The sequence below is a fragment of the Epinephelus lanceolatus genome, chromosome 8 (assembly GCF_041903045.1).
Source record: "Epinephelus lanceolatus isolate andai-2023 chromosome 8, ASM4190304v1, whole genome shotgun sequence".
Classification (NCBI taxonomy): Eukaryota; Metazoa; Chordata; class Actinopteri; order Perciformes; family Serranidae; genus Epinephelus; species Epinephelus lanceolatus.
In genome coordinates, this window is record NC_135741.1 from 41986313 (window position 1) to 42007370 (window position 21058).

Genomic DNA, 21058 nt, shown 5'->3' on the forward strand with positions numbered 1-21058 from the left:
GATGTCGATTCAGTGATGACTGTTTATTGCTTACAAGCACTTCGGGGTCTGGGGGATACAAGCCCGGTCTCAGTAAAACTATTTAATAAATAATAAAATCATAATCAAAGGAAACTTACAATACTAATAAATGATGTCAACGTGACGAAGCTTAATAACCGTTAAATAACAAATTAAATGGTCAACGGTCTAACCTTGACCAGGATCAAAGACCATATACCTGTCAAGTTTTGGATCTGAAAATAAGGGAAATTTTCTGGCGCCCGCCGCGAGCCGTCCCACCACCCCAACCAAGCTCCAGTATCGCTTACATTTTAAGACAGGTGTACAGGAAATCTAAAATAACCACTTGTCAACCACTTACTAACTACAATTAGGTGATCAGAATCTGATAGGCCTACCTTTGTTGACACTGAAATGCTGTGAACATTCCTACGTTATAATACAGGGTTATTATGTTATTATAATACGGGAGATTTACAGGAAAATACTAATACGGGAGGACGGCGGGAAAGAGGGGTAAAATACGGTAGTTTCCTGGCCAAAACGGGAGACTTGACAGCTATGTCAAAGACTTACTATATTACAAATTACATAAAAGACACTATTGATACAGATGAACCAGTACACATTGATAATCACTCTGAATGTCAATATAGTTATAATTAGTAATAAAGTCTCTCTCAGATCAGCTATACATTTATATTTACAGGTTTCCATTTAACATTCACACACTGACGTGGGGGATACAAGTCCGGTCTGACTTGTTCCCCCGGTGATGGGCTTTATAGCTGCATCGTTACCTTGGATACGGTGTAGCAAAGTATTAAATTTGAAATATAAGATAACAGCATAAAAATATGAAAATAACACAAATATGTACACCTTACAACTATTAAATAAAGGTAAAATTACTGGCAAATTATATTCTATATTACAAGATTTTGCTATTCGACATAGTGACCATTTAAAGCTCAACTGATGTATTTAATGTAACATGCAAGAGGCATATGTTACATCTGCTTCTCATATTGTTCTAATACTATACAAAAGAGTAATTTTAATATATATGTATATATTTCTTAATAATAGACCCTAAACTGACTAGTTTATAAGCTTCTAGAGTCTAATGAATGACCTAATAAACTACAATATACAACAAGTGATGAGTCTGAGTCGTTTTCTCCACTTGATTTGATTTTTTTTTTTTAAATGTCATCTCATTTGCATCAACCCAAACACATGTTTACCTTAGCTAGCACATCTGCAGCTAAGGATGCATCCTGGAAAATATGGAGTGCTGCATGCAGCACAACTCCTAATATCATACAGTTTTCAGCCGAAAGTTGGGCAGCATTTGTAAGAAGTTCTCTGGAGTGGGTCAGTTTTGATACTAAAGAAAGCCAAGTTGCAGCAATAGCTGTAGAAAAATATGAGTTAAAGGAAAATGTCTTTGTGTGCCAGCTAATGTTGGCTACCACCGAGAATGTTATATGCAATATGCCAACAGAAGAAACATTGAGAGAGCTCGCAAGAGTTAAGAGAGGGCAATACAGCAGATTGGTTTGTACAACATTGTGGTTTTGACTTTGGACAGCACATTCAATTTCAATTTTCATATCATAAATATTCATATATCATACAGTGGTGACGTATTCAGATCCTTTTGTTATTCATATACCATACAGTGGTGAAGTATTCAGATCCTTTTGTTATTCATATATCATACAGTGGTAAAGTATTCAGATCCTTTTGTTCAGTAAAAGTACTAATACCATAGTCATCACATAGTTTGATAGTTAGTTTGCGTCTGATTTCCTGTCAAGTCCATGGTCTCTCGAACCAGCAGGCGAGGATCAAGATGTCACACATGTGTCCAGACGACGTGTAACAGCCTTTCAGTCATTCATTCAGTCAGTGGCGAAGATGAAGATGGCCCGTCGATGTCGTCCATGACAGCGGGGCCCGAGCAGTGCAGTCAGGATACTGTGAGCGTTAGCTGGGTTACTCACAGCACAGTCCGTTTATTCCTCAGGTTCTCCTCATCGGAAACTATGAACTGCAGTCTCATTAGTAAGCTGAGCTGTACTTATAGAGGCTGTACTGCGGCTAAAAGTCCGTTCACTTTGCTAGTGATGAATGCTAACAACACATCAGTGGCTAATGAGCTAATACACAACGTGAATAACTGTTCAAAACACTTCAACTAAGTTAACGTTAGAAACGTCTTCAGCTTCTCACAGAAGATATGCAGAAAATGTCCAGGTGAATACTGTCGGTTAGATAGCATAAAGACACAGACTACATACTGTTTACGGTTAACTCCGGTCAATTCTGGTCAACTCCTCTGAGCTGTGTTTACTTCCTATTTGGGTGAATATCATTGGCACACTTCAAGTCAGGTGACACTGGAACTTGTTGTTGATTGGTTTGCGGTATAGTACGCCATAGCGTTTGCCTGATTAGTTTATCAAACATAAGTTTAGTTTTCATAAAAATATGATCGAATTGAGACTGCCAACAAACGGAAACGTGTTCAGAAAAAATATATTAAGTTAATGTTAAAAAAGCAGCTACTCTATCACTGAGGATCGATCATTTCAAAAACAAAAGCAGATAGCGACCTTCGGCCCACCGCCTACATGTCTCAGTGAACACAAGGATGCAGCAGTCCCTCACTCCTCGGTGACTGGATCTCCACAGTCGGATGTAATCCATTTTCGTGTCCAGCGAGTGGACATTCGCCAGAAGGTTAGCGGTTACGTCAGTTGGAGGCCTCCACGTGGGGAAGACAGACAGGACAGGAGAAAACTCCAACCAATCATATGAGAATGGTATAATTATGAGTTTTTATTTCTGGTGGAATTCACTTACCTTTTAGTGTGCCATCAGCTTATTAATAGCATTTTAACCCAAAAAAAGAAAAGTGCTGTGGTTATAACTTTAGAACAACAGCAACAAAAAAAACAATAACTCTAACAGGGTAAACACCATGGCACATAATGTGTGACATCTAAACAATTTGTAACTTTAAAAACTGTAAATTATTGCACTGCAGAATGGCATGCTGGGTACAGCTGGTCATGTAGCCAGGTATATTAACAGCTGGGAGAAGCTCCGCTGCTACAGTACATATAATAGAACAGAAAAGAGAGGTGGAAGATGACGAAAGAGAGACAGGAGATGCACCAGAAGAACTTCTGGACAAGACAGGAGTTGTGTCTGCTGTTTGGATGTTTTTTGGCTTTTATGTACTCTGCTCCTCTCACTTGGAATAGTCTTTAAAAAAAATTGAATGTCACGGACTTAATTCGGCCATTCAGTGGTTTTCTGTGAAACGTTTTTGATTTTTTTTATCTCATAAGTACAAGGATAATTTAAGTGGTTGGTTCTTGTCATGTGGTCTCATTTATTAAGTGTTAGCAAATCTGTCAGTAGATTTGCACATAAAAAACCTTGGCACTAAAAACCTACATCGGATACATGAACCCCGCGAGAAACTTGGATTTGGTCATAGACACGTGTGTATGTTCATGAATGCTAAGCAACTGTAAACTAACAGCCTGTTCCCACTAGTCAGCAATGAGCATACATCTCCACCCATGAATAGCCAGTGACCAACACATAAGCAAGTGATAGTAACTATGGATAGGTGCATCCTGTCGACCTGCGAATATGGGGGAAACAAAGAAAGAAAGAGAAAGAAAGAAAAACTTTTCCCATGCTGAGATTGAAGTAATTTTAAGTTAAGTGGGGTTAAGAAAAACATTTTATTTTCTTCTGCTAGGGGTGGTGTGACAGGGACAGGCAGGGCTGTAGTCAAGACCACCTTAACCGAGTCCAAGTCAAGTCCAAGACCAGGTCCAGTCGAGTCCGAGTCAAGACCGAGTCCAAAGGCACTCGAGACCAAGTTAAGATCGAGTCCAGAGCAAATCGAGTCCAGTTGATTTTAGTTGGCAAGCAACAATGACGAGCAGCACAAGGCCACGTTTGGTGCCCTGTAAATCCAGGTAAGATGTGGTTTTATTAATAACACTGCCTAATAGCACTGCTGCTGGGCATTTATTAAAGTGTGTGTTTATTTCAGTCGCTGTATTCTTTGTGTTTGTGTGGGTGTGCTCACACTGAATAATGTGCGTCGGGGTATATGTTATCAGGTTGTTATTATTATTATTTTGCTTAGAGTTATTCGGTACCTGAAAATAATTTATGGCTAAGTTGTTGTGAAAAGGCTACTTGATGTGCAAAATAATTGTTGCTTAGTTTGAGCTGATAGTTTTAAAATTAGGCCAAAGGTGAAACTGTAGTAGTATTTGTTTTCTTTGTGCCACAGTGCTGTAATATTTCCATACAAGTTTCAAATTTAGCAATAGAAAATGTACTAGGCTACATAACATCTGTTTATTTTAAACATTAATATGCGCGTGCATGTAAATTGTTGAGCGACGCAATATTCAGGGCAGCCCCCCCTGCTGAAAATACGTTCCTGCACGCATGAATATAATGTAACAGGAAAGTAGTAAGTAAAGTAAGTACTGTAAGGCTAATGTAATTTTTTTAAATTTTTTTTTTTACACACATACACACACATCCACCCCCTACCACACACACACACACCTACACCTACACACACACACACAAAGCCCGAGCTTCTCAGCCAGCATTGCTGCGTAGATGACGGGGCGGAGGTGGTATTTTTTGTTAGGGTTTTCTATTGGTAGAATTAAACAAATTCTGCAGATCTGATACCGAATCAGATGCCAGGAACAACTTTAGCAGTTATACCTGGCCGAGACCATGGAGCAATTGGCCGAGACCGATAGCTGAGACGAGACAATTCCGAGTCCAATGAGGCATGAGACCAAGACAAGTGCAAGACTTAAAAAAAGTGGTCTCGAGACTGGACTTGAGACCGAGACTGGACTCGAGTACTACAGCCCCTGATGTAAATGTTATAGCAATTGTTAAAACACTTCATTGTGACAGCCATCACTGATAGCTTAGTGTTTGGTCAGTAATGTGGGTCGCACAGTCTCAAACAGAAGATACATTTGTGGAGTTCTCTCTCCTGATTGATTCAAGTAGGAACAGGATGCCAGAAATGTAGAAAACACATGTATTATGTTGATTTAAATACCCCATTCACATTTTTAGGAAACTTTATCTGTAGCTTAGGTCTGCTAATTGCCAACTAATTTAGCTAAATGTGTTATATTTCTAATCTTCTAATTCTGTTGTGTTTAACTTATGTTTCAGAGGCATCTACATATTGTGAACAGAGCACAATACGAATTAAAATTGTAATTTATAATAATGATATTTATGTGCATTCATTATTAGCACTGCAGCAGTCAGAAGCAGGTATAGATTTTGTTAGTACCTACATAAAGATTGGAGCTACTGACATATTGATGAAAGCTGAAATACACGTACATTTTCCTCTGCGAACAGTTAACTCACAAATTCGCTCTGCTCATGTTTCATGAATGAAACCAATTGTGCGTGGGTGTCCTAATATTTCTACATGTTTCTGTATAGATAGTTTATGTTTTTGTTGTGATTGTTGTTGGGCAGTAACTTTTTCTTCTGCTGCCGACCTCAGCGGCCAAGGAGGGCTCCTCCTAGGAATGTTTCCAGCAGTTAATGTTAGTGTTTCCATCTTCCAAACTATAATGATGCTTTGTGCCAGGCCTGTGTAGTGCGCTAATTATGAAAATGAGTCCACTGATATGATTGTTGTATTTCAAGTCAGCAGTGGGGTGATAACAAAAGTAATGTTGTAACGAGTTATTTGGTTTTGGGGTAACAGTAATATTATTACTGAAATTGCACTATACTGTATGTTACTGGAAAAGTAATACTATAACTATAACTGCCCAACCCTGCTATTACAATAAAATATTTGAGAAAAATCTCTCTGAAAACTTTACTATATTTTAGTTTGCTCAATAAAAACTGTTTACATTCTGCAACTGTTACCGTGATAAACCGTGAAACTGCCAGAATCTTAACTACTGTGTACTGTGATACAATTTTTGGTAATTACCATCCAGCACTACTATATAGCAGTACCAAAATGTCTTTAGTGTAAAAAGGCGAGAGCATACAGTTTGTATAATCTGCTCAGCCCAGCATTGTTTACCATCTGCCAGACTGCAGGCCATCTGAGCGAGGCCTCAGAGGAGATGCATGCCTCCAGCTTCTCTATGGTAAATAAATGAGATCTACAATTTGGGCCAACTGTCGCAGGACACGTGGATAAAGAAGAAGGGCTTACCACGAAGAGGCTGCCCTGCTGCCTCTACCCCTCCCCACCCCTACCCCATCCCCCGCCCTGCCCCACCCCTACCCCACCCCCCACCCAGAGGCCATGTTATCAAAACATCACAGCAGGGGATGATCCAGTCGGCTCCTGTCACTAGCCAGTCAAGAAGGTGTATTCTTGCTCTTGTCTGCACTGCCTTGATCTATTCCCCCCGCCCCCATTCCTACTCACCCACCACCACTGAATACATACAGAGGTCCTATTAATCCCATTATGCAAATGGGAGTTATAAATCTCACAGGGTTTACTCTTTTTTTCCTCTCTGTCTCCCCTCATACCTCCACATTTCTCACCATGCCACCACCCCACACGGCTTTCCAGCTACTTAATTAAGTGAGAGCAGCAGGGTCTGCTACAGCATGCACAGGAACAATCCATGACAAATGCTTTTTCGGGGTGAAAAAAGAGGCGTGGGGTAGGGGCGTTTCAGCTGGCAGTGACAGATAGGGATCCAGCATGGTGGTGACCCGGACAAGGACAATTGGCAGAGAGGCTGTGAGGCCAAACATCCCCAAAAAAGCATGGGCAGATAGATGGATGGATAGGAGTACTGGTGAGGCAGCATCAGAGTTGGATGGTGCTCAAACACCTCTATGCTGACATCTGCACATTAGTCACACCTATATTGTTTAAAAGAAGTGCAGACTTTTCACTGAATCACCATTTCTCATCAGTGTACAGTAGTGTTTGTAGACATTTCTTTGATAAGCTTTTAGAGGAGGAATTCAATTAGAATGACTCATTTGTTTCCTTATGCAAATCATTTTCTGTCTCTGTCAGATTCTTTTTACTTCTGTTTACATGCATGCTGAACCTGGTCCACAGGTCTGCTTATATCAATCATTCAGTGATTTTTAATCCCACGCAAAGGCTATCTGTTCTAATTAAAAGCACTCATGCCCAGGGTAGTAACACTCACCAAGCAAATACATAAATTACATAAATACCACAGTAGACTTAATCCAATGTCTGTGGGGCATAAATGTACTATCCAGATTTTTCTCAGAGCAATTTATAAATCCAATCATATACACAAAAGATTTTACATGTGTACTGTAAATATAACAGTATGTTATATACTGTTACCTACGGTCAGGGATCAAAAGCTTAATCTGAATCCAATACTGAATCTGCTTGTCCAATTCAAATTATTTTAACACAAAATCTAGGGATGCACCGAATATTCGCTAACCGAATATATTTGGCCGAATATTGCAAAAAAAACACAGATTCAGTATTCGGTGGAATAAGTGAAAAGCAAGGCTGAATAATAGCAGCGTGTTTTGATGATGCAATCATACAGCGTGCGGTGACGGACGGAGTAAAATGTCAGCAGTGTGGCTATATTTCAAAGTGTTGGAGAGTGATAGAAGAAAAGTGGTTTGCAAAGAATGTAATACTGAACTATCTGGAGGGTGTTCATCTGCAAAAACTAATGAAAAACTAAACAACGGCATTTGGTATTCGGTACTCGGTATTTGGCCAAGCGTTTAATTTTATTCGGCTTTGGCTTCGGCCACAAATTTTCATTTCGGTGCATCCCTAATAAAATCTAATTGACCCTTTGCAAAGTTCTGCCCCTTGAACTCAAACTGGACAGTCATAGCATACCATCGGCCAGCTCCGACAAGGGTCCCACAACTACACAACAGTGCTCCATAGTATCTCATGCAATCATTTCATTTTCTCCATTTTCAGGCTGGTTTGGTGGATTTTGAGTCAAACGTTGTATTAAGGCTGGGTTACGGTTCGCCAGAAGCACAGCTCCAAGCCGAAGCCCACGGCTCACCACCAGCCTGTTCACGTTTCCAACCGCTTTTCCCCACTCAGCGACACACCCGCTGAGGATAAAACTCTGGTTATTGGCAGCTCTATTCTGAGGAACGTGAAGTTAGCAACACCAGCGGCCATAGTCAAATGTATCCCTGGGGCCAGAGTGGGCGACATTGAGTCAAATTTAAAACTGCTGGCTAAAGCTAAACGTAGATTCAGTAAGATTGTTATTCACGTCGGCGGCAATGACACCCGGTTACGCCAATCGGAGGTCACTAAAATTAATATTGGCTCGGTGTGTGAATATGCAAAAACGATGTCGGACTCCGTAGTTTTCTCTGGACCCCTCCCAAATCTGACCAGTGATGACATGTTTAGCCGCATGTCATCACTTAATCGCTGGCTGTCCAGGTGGTGTCCAGCAAACGATGTGGGTTTCGTTAATAATTGGCAAACTTTCTGGGGAAAACCTGGTCTTATTAGGAGAGACGGCATTCATCCCACTTTGGATGGAGCTGCTCTCATTTCTAGGAACCTGGCAAACTTTATTAGTAATTTAAATCCCTGACAACCCAGAGTTGAGACCAGGACTCGGAGACGCAGTCCTATACGCCTCTCTGAGCTTCTAGTTCAGTTACCCAGCCATAGTTTTCATAGCTTTATACAAACGGTGTCTGTCCCCCGACCACCTACATTATTTAAATCTAAAATTAAACAAAGAGGAGTTGTGCATAACAACCTCATAAAAATTAAAACCTCTTCTGTGACAGAAAGACAAAACAGGAGAATTAAATGCGGACTGTTAAATATCAGGTCTCTATCGTCTAAAGCAGTGTTAGTAAACGAATTAATATCAGATAATCATATTGATTTACTCAGTCTCACAGAAACCTGGCTGTGTCAAGATGAATATCTCAGTCTCAATGAATCCACTCCTCCCAGTCATAATAATACCCACATTCCTCGAGGCAGCGGCCGAGGAGGGGGAGTTGCAACCATTTTTAACTCTAGTCTGTTAATCAGCCCTAAACCTAAACTAGATTATAATTCATTTGAAAGCCTCGTTCTTAGTCTTTTACATCCGACCTGGAAAACCTCGCAGCCACTTTTATTTGTTATAGTGTACCGTGCTCCTGGCCCGTATTCTGAATTTGTATCTGAATTCTCAGAGTTTTTATCCAGTTTAGTTCTTAAATCAGATAAAGTTATTATTGTAGGCGATTTTAACATTCATGTCGACGTTGATAATGACTCCCTGGCTACCGCGTTTATCTCATTATTAGACTCCATTGGCTTCAGTCAGGGTGTACATGAACCCACTCATTGTTTTAACCATACCCTCGATCTAGTTCTGACGTATGGAATTGAAATTGATAACCTAAAAGTCTTTCCACAGAATCCCTCGCTATCTGATCATTATTTGATTACTTTTGATTTCTTTTTACCCGATTACACGCCACTCAGCAACAGTTACTATACTAGATGTTTATCAGATAGTGCTGTCGCAAAATTCAAGGAAAAGATTACTCCGTCGTTAAATTCAATACCAAGTCCCTCAGTAACAGAGATTTCCTGTACCGACTTTGATCATTTTGTCGATAGCGCCGTAGGCTCGCTGCGAACAACACTTGACTCTGTAGCTCCTCTTAAAAAGAAGTTAAAAAAGCAAAGAAAGTTCGCTCCTTGGTATAACTCTCAAACCCGTAAGTTAAAACAAATATCGCGAAAATTTGAAAGGAATTGGCGATTGACCAAACTGGAAGAATCTCGTTTAATCTGGACAGACAGTCTCAAAACTTATAAGAGGGGCCTCCGCAATGCCAGAGCAAACTATTACTCAGCATTAATAGAAGAAAACAAGAACAACCCCAGGTTTCTTTTCAGCACTGTAGCCAGGCTGACTGAGAGGCAAAGCTCTATTGAGCCTTGTATTCCTTTAGCCGTTAGCAGTAATGATTTTATGAGCTTTTTTAATGACAAAATTCTAACTATTAGAGGCAAAATTCATGACCTCTTGTCCTCAGATAGTACCTATCTAACCTCAAACACAGCTGTAAGACCTAATATATATTTAGATTGCTTCTCCCCAATTTCTCTTCAAGAACTGACAGCAGTGATTTCTTCATCTAAATCATCAACGTGTCTCTTAGACCCCATCCCAACTAGGCTACTTAAGGAGGTCTTTCCTTTAGTTAACACTCATATATTAGATATGAGCAATATATCCTTATTAACAGGCTATGTACCACAGTCTTTTAAGGTAGCTGTAATTAAATCTCTACTAAAAAAGCCCACCCTGGATCCACAGGTGTTAGCCAACTATAGACCAATATCTAATCTTCCCTTTATGTCAAAGATCCTTGAGAAAATAGTCGCAGACCAGCTGTGTGATTTTCTCCATGATAATAATTTATTTGAGGAATTTCAGTCAGGATTTAGAGTGCATCATAGCACTGAGACAGCACTAGTTAAAATTACAAATGACCTTCTGATTGCTTCAGACAAAGGACTTGTCTCTGTACTTGTTTTATTAGATCTTAGTGCGGCGTTTGACACAATTGACCATCAAATTCTACTGCAGAGACTGGATCACTTAATTGGCTTAAAAGGTTCTGCACTAAGCTGGTTTAAATCTTATTTATCTGATCGTTTTCAGTTTGTTGACGTTCATAATGAATCATCCTTACGTACCAAAGTTTGTTTTGGAGTTCCGCAAGGTTCTGTGCTCGGACCAGTCCTATTTACTCTATATATGCTTCCTTTAGGTAACATCATTAGAAATCACTCTATAAATTTCCATTGTTATGCGGATGATACTCAGTTGTATTTATCGATGAAGCCAGAAGAAAGTAATCAATTAACTAAACTCCATAACTGCCTTAAAGACATAAAAACCTGGATGAGCACCAATTTCCGGATGTTAAATTCAGACAAAACTGAAGTTATTGTTCTTGGCCCCAAACAACTCAGAGACTCTTTATCTGATGACACAGTTTCTCTAGATGGCATTGCTCTGGCCTCTAGCACTACCGTAAGAAACCTCGGAGTAATATTTGATCAAGATTTGTCTTTTAATTCTCATTTAAAACAAACCTCACGGACTGCATTTTTTCATCTGCGTAATATTGCGAAAATTCGGCCTATCCTGACGCAGAAAAATTGGTCCACGCTTTTGTTACCTCTAGGCTGGATTACTGTAACTCTCTATTATCAGGTAGCTCTAGTAAGTCCTTAAAAACTCTCCAGCTAATTCAGAATGCAGCAGCACGTGTACTAACAGGAACTAAGAAACAAGATCATATTTCTCCTGTTTTAGCTTCTCTGCACTGGCTCCCTGTAAAATCCAGAATTGAATTTAAAATCCTACTGTTAACTTATAAAGCTCTAAATGGTCAAGCTCCATCATATCTTAGTGAGCTCATAGTGCCATATTATCCCACCAGAACACTGCGCTCTGAGAACGCAGGGTTACTCGTGGTCCCTAAAGTCTCCAAAAGTAGATCAGGAGCCAGAGCCTTCAGCTATCAGGCTCCTCTCCTGTGGAATCATCTTCCTGTTACGGTCCGGGAGGCAGGCACCGTCTCCACATTTAAGACTAGACTTAAGACTTTCCTCTTTGATAAAACTTATAGTTAGGGCTGGCTCAGGCTTGCCCTGTACCAGCCCCTAGTTAGGCTGACTTAGGCCTAGTCTGCTGGAGGACCCCCCTATAATACACCAGGCACCTTCTCTCATTCTCTCTTGTATTCTATTACTGCATCTTGCTAACTCGGCCATTCTGGATGTCACTAACTCGGCTTCTTCTCCGGAGCCTTTGTGCTCCACTGTCTCTCAGATTAACTCATATCGCAGCGCTGCCTGGACAGCGTGACGTGTGTGGTTGTGCTGCCTCCGTGGTCCTGCCAGATGCCTCCTGCTGCTACTGCCATCATTAGTCATTAGTCATTCTTCTACTGTTATTATACACATATGACTATTGTCACACATGTATACTGCCAGATATTAATACATACTTTCAACATATTGTACCACAGTAGCCAGAACTATAACTATAATATTATTACTTTCAATAATGTTGTTGTAACCTACTGTCATTACCTGCATCTCTCTCTCTGTCTCTCTCTCTGTCTCATTGTGTCATGCGGATTACTGTTAATTTATTATGCTGATCTGTTCGGTACGACATCTATTGCACGTCTGTCCGTCCTGGAAGAGGGATCCCTCCTCAGTTGCTCTTCCTGAGGTTTCTACCGTTTTTTTTCCCTGTTAAAGGGTTTTTTTTGGGGGAGTTTTTCCTTATCCACTGTGAGGGTCATAAGGACAGAGGAATGTTGTATGCTGTAAAGCCCTGTGAGGCAAATTGTGATTTGTGATATTGGGCTTTATAAATAAAATTGATTGATTGATTGATTGATTATCCAAGATCGTATATATCATATTGCTGCTTTCTCAGTGGCCTTTCATGTCAACATATTAGGCACAAGGTATCATCCTGCGTCTGCTGTTGATGTTTTGGGACTTTGCTACCAACGCCAGAACGTCAAGAAAAGCATGTGATTAGGTTTAGAAAAAACCATTGTGGTTTGGCTCTACATTTATATGGGAAGAGTACACCTGGCTCCCAGGCAAAAGTCTGGGATTTGTTGAACCCATCCACCACTCTTCCCACCCGACCTATAGGGACTTTGCTGATCCTTATATTACAGCATTAATGGCAGTGTTTCAACCTGATGCTGTCCAACAGTGGCATGACAGGTGCCATTTGGCCATGTTATGAACTGAAGCCGCCTGTCCAGTTATCATACTGCCACAACAGGTACCACTGAGTTGACTGGCAGTGCATCATAACACCACACATGGTTAGATCCAGCAGCTTGACAAACTGACACAATCCAGTAGTGTATCATATTGCCACAAAAGGTGGCTTTTGCCGTCAGGTGTCTGATGCAGTTATCACTGGTAAAGCTGTTCCATTCAACCACTTTGGAATGCAAATGGACTGTTTAATGATACTCATTGGGGTTGGAAGGAATTATACAACCCCAATTACAAAAAAGTTGGGACGCTGTATAAAATGTAAATAAAACAGAATGCAATGTGCAAATCCTTTTTTTAACTTTACCTTAACTAAATATTCAATTGAATACAGTCCAAAGCGAGATATTTGATGTTCAAACTCATAAACATTATCTAATTTTATCAATATGGATTTATCCTGATTTTGATGCCTGCAACATGTTCCAAAACAGTTGGGACAGAGGCATGTTTACCACTGTGTTACATCACCTTTTCTTCTAACAACACTCAATACGTGTATAGTGTCACGAGTGCCGAATTTTCCACCGGCACTCACAGATGACTATTCATAGATCCCCCAAAACCACACAGACAGCAGGCGAAATTAAATTTACAAAAAAATACACTTTATTTCATTTGCAATTCATAAACAATAAAAAAAACACAGTCACACCATGCACAATCGCGCTGCACTAACTCCTTTCCTAACTAGGCAGGTAAATCCATGCAGCCCCCCACCCCGCTTCTACTGGCTGAGGATGCTTAAGGAGGAGTCCTGGACAAAAACCCCCACTACATAATACTTCTAAGCAGAGGATAACATTTCACACAGACTCCTCTTCGAGAAAAAACTGCACACAGGTTGACTATATATATATATATATATATATAAACCCACACTAGGGGCAGTAACCGCCCTTTTTCACAGCAAACAACACAAGGTGAAAACTCTTTTAAGACACCCACTGGACGCTTTGAGGGAGAGTGAGGCAGTACTGACATAGATGAAGTTTGGCAGGAGGGGTACTAATCACCCCTCATATAGCCTGCCACAGCACAGTGCAGGGATGGTGGCCGCTGGCTGTACAGTGGTGTGTAAAGGCTAAAAGTCTGCTCTCGGGCGGGAACACATCCGGCCGAGAGAATTAAAGCACAAAGTCTCTCACCGCCCTTGGGTGGCATCCGTACAGGGTCCTGAGCGACGGGATACACCGGGGCACGGCTGTCCGGGGCACGGCTGTCCACGATGGCGTGGTGTCTTCCCCCAACGGTGCGTCCAGTGATACTCCCCACCCAGCTAACACATAACGTTCCGGTAACATTCCCAGAATGTTCCCTACAAGTTTTCTACTGAACGTTCCCTAAAGAACATTTTAAGAACGTTGTATAAATGTTTGTGTTTAATGTAACATTCCTAAAATGTTCTAATAACCAGATGCCTGTAACGTTTTTTTGGAGTAATTTTTAGAATGTTCCCCTAAGGTTCCTGTTTGGTTGCATTTTGGGTAACCTTCCCACAAAGTTCTAAGAAAGTTCTACAAATATTTGGTTTTTAATGTAACATTCTTAAAACGTTCTACTAACCCGATGCTTGTAATGTGTTTTTGGAGTAATTTTTAGAATGTTCCCCTAAGGTTCTCGTTTGGTTGCATTTTGGGTAACCTTCCCACAACGTTCTAAGAAAGTTCTACATATAATGTAACATTCTTATAACGTTCTAATAACCAGATGCCTGTAACGTTTTTTTGGAGTAATTTTTAGAATGTTCCCTTAAGGTTCTCGTTTGGTTGCATTTTGGGTAACCTTCCCACAATGTTCTAAGAAAGTTCTACAAATATTTGGTTTTTGATGTAACATTCGTAGAATGTTCTACTAACCAGATGCTTGTAATGTTTTTTTGGAGTAATTTTTAGAATGTTCCCCTAAGGTTCTCGTTTGGTTGCATTTTGGGTAACCTTCCCACAACGTTCTAAGAAAGTTCTACATATAAATGTAACATTCCTATAACGTTCTACTAACCAGATGCCTGTAACGTTTTTTGGAGTAATTTTTAGAATGTTCCCCTAAGGTTCTCGTTTGGTTGCATTTTGGGTAACCTTCCCACAACGTTCTAAGAAAGTTCTACATATAAATGTAACATTCCTATAACGTTCTACTAACCAGATGCCTGTAACGTTTTTTGGAGTAATTTTTAGAATGTTCCCCTAAGGTTCTCGTTTGGTTGCATTTTGGGTAACCTTCCCACAACGTTCTAAGAAAGTTCTACAAATATTTGGTTTTTAATGTAACATTCCTATAACGTTCTAATAATCAGATGCTTGTAATGTTTTTTTGGAGTAATTTTTAGAATGTTCCCCTAAGGTTCTCGTTTGGTTGCATTTTGGGTAACCTTCCCACAACGTTCTAAGAAAGTTCTACACATATTTGGTTTTTGATGTAACATTCGTAGAACGTTCTAATAACCAGATGCTTGTAAAGTTTTTTTGGAGTCATTTTTTTAATGTTCCCCTAAGGTTCCAGTTTGGTTGCATTTTGCGTTACCTTCCCAAAACGTTCTAAGAAAGTTCTACATATAATGTAACATTCCTAAAATGTTCTAATAACCAGATGCCTGTGATGTTTTTTTTGGAGTAATTTTTTTAATGTTCCTCTAAGGTTCCAGTTTGGTTGCATTTTGGGTTACCTTCCCACAACGTTCTAAGAAAGTTCTACAAATATTTGGTTTTTGATGTAACATTCCTATAACGTTCTAATAACCAGATGCCTGTAACGTTTTTTTGGAGTAATTTTTAGAATGTTCCCCTAAGGTTCCCGTTTGGTTGCATTTTGGGTAACCTTCCCACAACGTTCTAAGAAAGTTCTACATATAATGTAACATTCCTAAAATGTTCTAATAACCAGATGCCTGTAATGTTTTTTTTGGAGTAATTTTTAGAATGTTCCCCTAAGGTTCTCGTTTGGTTGCATTTTGGGTAACCTTCCCACAACGTTCTAAGAAAGTTCTACAAATATTTGGTTTTTGATGTAACATCTGTAGAACGTTCTACTAACCAGATGCTTGTAATGTTTTTTTGGAGTAATTTTTAGAATGTTCCCCTAAGGTTCTCGTTTGGTTGCATTTTGGGTAACCTTCCCACAACGTTCTAAGAAAGTTATACAAATATTTGGTTTTTGATGTAACATTTGTAGAATGTTCTAATAACCAGATGCTTGTAAATTTTTTTGGAGTAATTTTTTTAATGTTCCCCTAAGGTTCTTGTTTGGTTGCATTTTGCGTTACCTTCCCACAATGTTCTAAGAAAGTTCTACAGATATTTGGTTTTTGATGTAACATTCGTAGAACATTCTAATAACCAGATGCCTGTAACGTTTTTTTGGAGTAATTTTTAGAATATTCCCCTAAGGTTCCCATTTGGTCGCATTTTGCGTAACCTTCCCACAACGTTCTAAGAAAGTTCTACAAATAATGTAACATTCCTAAAACGTTATAATAACCAGATGCTTGTAACGTTTTTTGGAGTAATTTGTAGAATGTTCCCCTAAGGTTCCTGTTTGGTTGCATTTTGGGTAACCTTCCCACAACATTCTAAGAAAGTTCTACAAATAATGTAACATTCCTATAACGTTCTAATAATCAGATGCTTGTAACGTTTTTTTGGAGTAATTTATAGAATGTTCCCCTGAGGTTCCCGTTTGGTTACATTTTGGGTAACCTTCCCACAACGTTCTAAGAAAGTTCTGCAAATATTTGGTTTTTAATGTAACATTCTTAAAACGTTCTACTAACCAGATGCTTGTAACGTTTTTTTGGAGTAATTTATAGAATGTTCCCCTGAGGTTCCCGTTTGGTTACATTTTGGGTAACCTTCCCACAACGTTCTAAGAAAGTTCTGCAAATATTTGGTTTTTAATGTAACATTCTTAAAACGTTCTACTAACCAGATGCTTGTAACGTTTTTTTGGAGTAATTTATAGAATGTTCCCCTAAGGTTCCCATTTGGTTGCATTTTGGGTAACCTTCCCACAACGTTCTAAGAAAGTTCTACAAATATTTGGTTTTTAATGTAACATTCTTAAAACATTGTACTAACCAGATGCTTGTGACGTTTTTTTGGAGTAATTTTTAGAATGTTCCCCTAAGGTTCTTGTTTGGTTGCATTTTGGGTAACCTTCCCACAATGTTCTAAGAAAGTTCTACACATATTTGGTTTTTGATGTAACATTCATAAAACATTCTACTAAGCAGATGCTTGTAACGTTTTTTGGAGTAATTTATAGAATGTTCCCCTAAGGTTCCCATTTGGTTGCATTTTGGGTAACCTTCCCACAATGTTCTAAGAAAGTTCTACACATATTTGGTTTTTGATGTAACATTCATAAAACATTCTAATAACCAGATGCTTGTAACGTTTTTTGAGAGTAATTTTATAATGTTCCCCTGAGGTTCCCATTTGGTTGAATTCTGGATAGTTCTAAAAACGTTGCACAAATGATTTGTGTGTATGAATTTTATAATGTTCTCCTGAGATCCCCATTGATTGATTGATTGATTAGTATTTATTGACTCTGTCAGGAGAAATTTATCATGGGCATCCAAGAGAGGTCAGGCATACACGGAATAACTCCAAATGACATAAACTGCAGGGTCACCCAAAAACTAATCATATTTACAATTGCCTCCAACTGAACACCACAAAGATAAAGGAAATGATAGTGGATTTCCAAAAGTCCAAGCTCCTGGACCAGCCAGTGAACATCCGTGGGGTGGACACTGAGGTAATGCTAACCTACAAATATCTGGGAGTTCACCTGGACAACAAGTTGTACTTGTCCCCTAACATAGATACACTCTACAGAAAGGGACAGAGCAGCTCTTTTTCTTATGGAGGCTCAGATCCAGACATCTGCAAAAATATGCTGCAGATGTTTTTACCAATCTGTTGTGGCAAGTGTACTGTTCTATGCTGCCGTCTGCTAGGAAGGCAATATAAAACAGAAAGATGAACGACAGCTTGACAGACTGGTGAAAAGAGCTGGCTTTGTGATAGCAATCAGATTAGACTCATTGGAGGCTGTGGTGAAGCAATGCACACACAATGGAAGTTAGAAACCATCTTCATAGTGCCGGTGGAATGGAAGGGATGAGGCAGAGATCGACTGATCCAGCTACGTTGCAGAACTGAGATTCTGGAAATGTTTCATATAAACTGCCATCAGAATACGTAGTTTGTTGTGTTGAGCTACAAAGCAATTTAATCTCCCTTTGAGGATCAATAAATTCTATTCTATTCTATTAATTCCTTTGCCCCTCCACCTCACACACACATCATCATTGCTGGCTATGTAGCAGTTTGATTGAAAAAGGAATAAAAGAGAACTGTTACCTATTCAGTATACAGTTACAGGCAACATGTAACTTCTACTCAATGCATCAGCTGTAATGAACGAGGGAGGATGGGGGCAGCATGACAATATTTTTGCCAGCCCTCTGGTCATGTTTTGTGTTTTAGCTTCAATGGACAGGTTGCCATGTAATGGATAATGCACAGCGAGGTGGTCATTCTTGAGGATAAAAATCCTGACAGGATGATCAGTATCCTGATACAAATCCCCCTTGAAGAGGTTTTCTGCAATAATAATCAACTCACTGTATTATCCTGCTTATTACATTTTTCATATGATTTTATTGAGTTAAAAATAAGTTTATTACTGCTCTGAATGAAAATAATTGCATTTGTTCGTATGGACGCAGAACTGTTTGCAATGATCTGTTACATGGCAACAGTCTGCTATCAAGACTTTTTAAAAATTATTTTCTTTATCATAACATTCCCAAAATGTTGACATAATGATTATTGGGGGTCATGTGGACAATACCAACTGCTTGTTCGCCACTGAATTCCTTTCACTAGCCTACTGGACTGCTTCAATATCACACAGCATGTTAAAGGGTGCACCCACATCAAAGGCCACACACTGGACCTTGTGAACTCCATTGGCACTCCCTGCCCTGGCAGCTCACAAAATGGACCATCACATACAGGAACATCAAGACAGTGAGTACACCAGCCCTAACCAATTTCATAACAACCCACCTGGCCTCTGCTCATTCCAACACCCTTTTTGATGGGCTGGCTGCTCACTGCCACTCCGCCTTATCCTGCTGGCTTGACTCTCTTGCCAACCTCAAAATCAGGACTGTCTTCTATACCCATCTTGCCCCCGGTTCACCACTGAACTCCACCCCTTGAAGACCACTGGCGCTAACTGGAGAGGTTCTTTAAAAAATCTGGCCTCACTGTCAACCTTGAGGCCTATGGATATGAGGTCCTATAAAGAAGCTCTCTCCCAGGCCAAAACACACCACTACTCCACTCTCATTTGCAACCAGCAAAACCAACCCAGAATGCTGTTTTCCACTATCAACCGGCTACTTCGCCCCGTTATAATAATAATTGTTGTTGTTATTATTATATTATTAATTTCTATACTGTTCCCCTTGATGTTCAATTCAAGTTATAATAATAATAATAATAATAATTGTTGTAGTTATTAATATATTATTAATTTCTATACTGTTCCCCTTGATGTTCCTGTTTGGTTGAAATTTGGGTAACTAGTATTGTTCATGTGTAAGCTAGCTAAACTGTGTAATCTAGCCTAAGCCATGGGGAATTACTTCACTGTCTCCTTGTGTCGGCTTCTGTCAGGACACGTGAAGCTAAAGCTAGTGTAACAGACTGTTTTGTATTTGTGATTTATGTTTGAGAATGAGGAGCGGTGTCCAGGGGCGGACTGGCCACCGGGAGTACCGGGAGTTTTCCCAGTGGGCCGGTGGGTCAGCGGGCCGGCCTGGTACGGCGTGGTTACATTCACATTTTTCTACCATCTATGAGCGAGAGGATTGACTAATTAATGCAAGTGACAAGCATTAATTCTCGGTCCGAACCCGGCCAAAATACAAACACAAATACACAGGACTTTAACTGGTCCCTACTAATGATTCCTACAGGAGTCTAATGGTTCCTACAGGTGTTTCTATACCAGTCTAATGGTCACTATACAGTGGTCACTACAGGGTGTAGTGGTCTCTAATGGTTCCTAATGTGATGGAGGAATACAGATGTTATAGTCTTCTTTGGCAATCACATCTGTGTGATTTCTAGTGGGTCCTTGTGTAGGATATATAGTATGTTTGTAGATTGCAGTGTTCAGTGATTTCATTAAATACATCCCAGCCAACACGTCCAAGTGGGGCCCACATGGGATTTACTTGGGTTACATGGGCTTTAACTGGGCATGGGCTCAGAGTGGGCTTTTAAGTGGGTTGGTGTTGGGCCCCATGTGGGCATCCCAGAAGAATACACATGGGCGAGAGATGGGCATCCCAGTTGGCCAGCACATATGGGAACTAGATGGGTCCCAACTGGGCCATAGCCTATTGTGAAATGACATGTAAATTTAATTGTTTTAGGTAAAATAATATTGTTATATACTGCTGTATTATTGACACTTAAGGTGTCATCAAAATGTTTTGGTATTTAAGCCACTATAATGTGAGGTAAAAAAAAAATAAAAAATAAAAACCTGAATAAACTCAACCACAGCCGTAGATAGCCTATCTGCTCTTTAAAATAGCCAGTGCATTTTTTTTTATAAACAGTGTGTGCGCGTGTGTGTGGCGGGGGTTGTCATGGAAATGAGAGAAAGTAATCTCGCGATAACCGACGATGACTCATTCATTCTGGAGTTGCCGCTCAGGATCAGCGCCTAAAATATTTCAACCGTTGAAGAGGAGTTTTGAGTTGGGCCAAACAGTGTTGAAGGTAAGTCCTGACTAACAAACAACACTATAGAACTGAAAAAAGCACTGTGTAAACCTAAAAGTTTGTTCAACTACTTTTTTCCCTTTAGCGACGTTCTTGGCTAGGTGGCTAAACGTCCGTTAGCTAGCATGCTATGACTCAAATGAGTTTAACATGTAATGTCCTAACTTGCCAATGTAGACTCACTAATTATGTTAGAACAACTGTCAGACGATCGACGCTCGTATCTAGAAGTTTTTTTTTTCCAAATATAGGTTTGACAACAATTAATTTTCACGTAGTCACGAAGAAGTACTACATTACCCATAATCCCAACGTCTACCAGCGGGATCTGTGA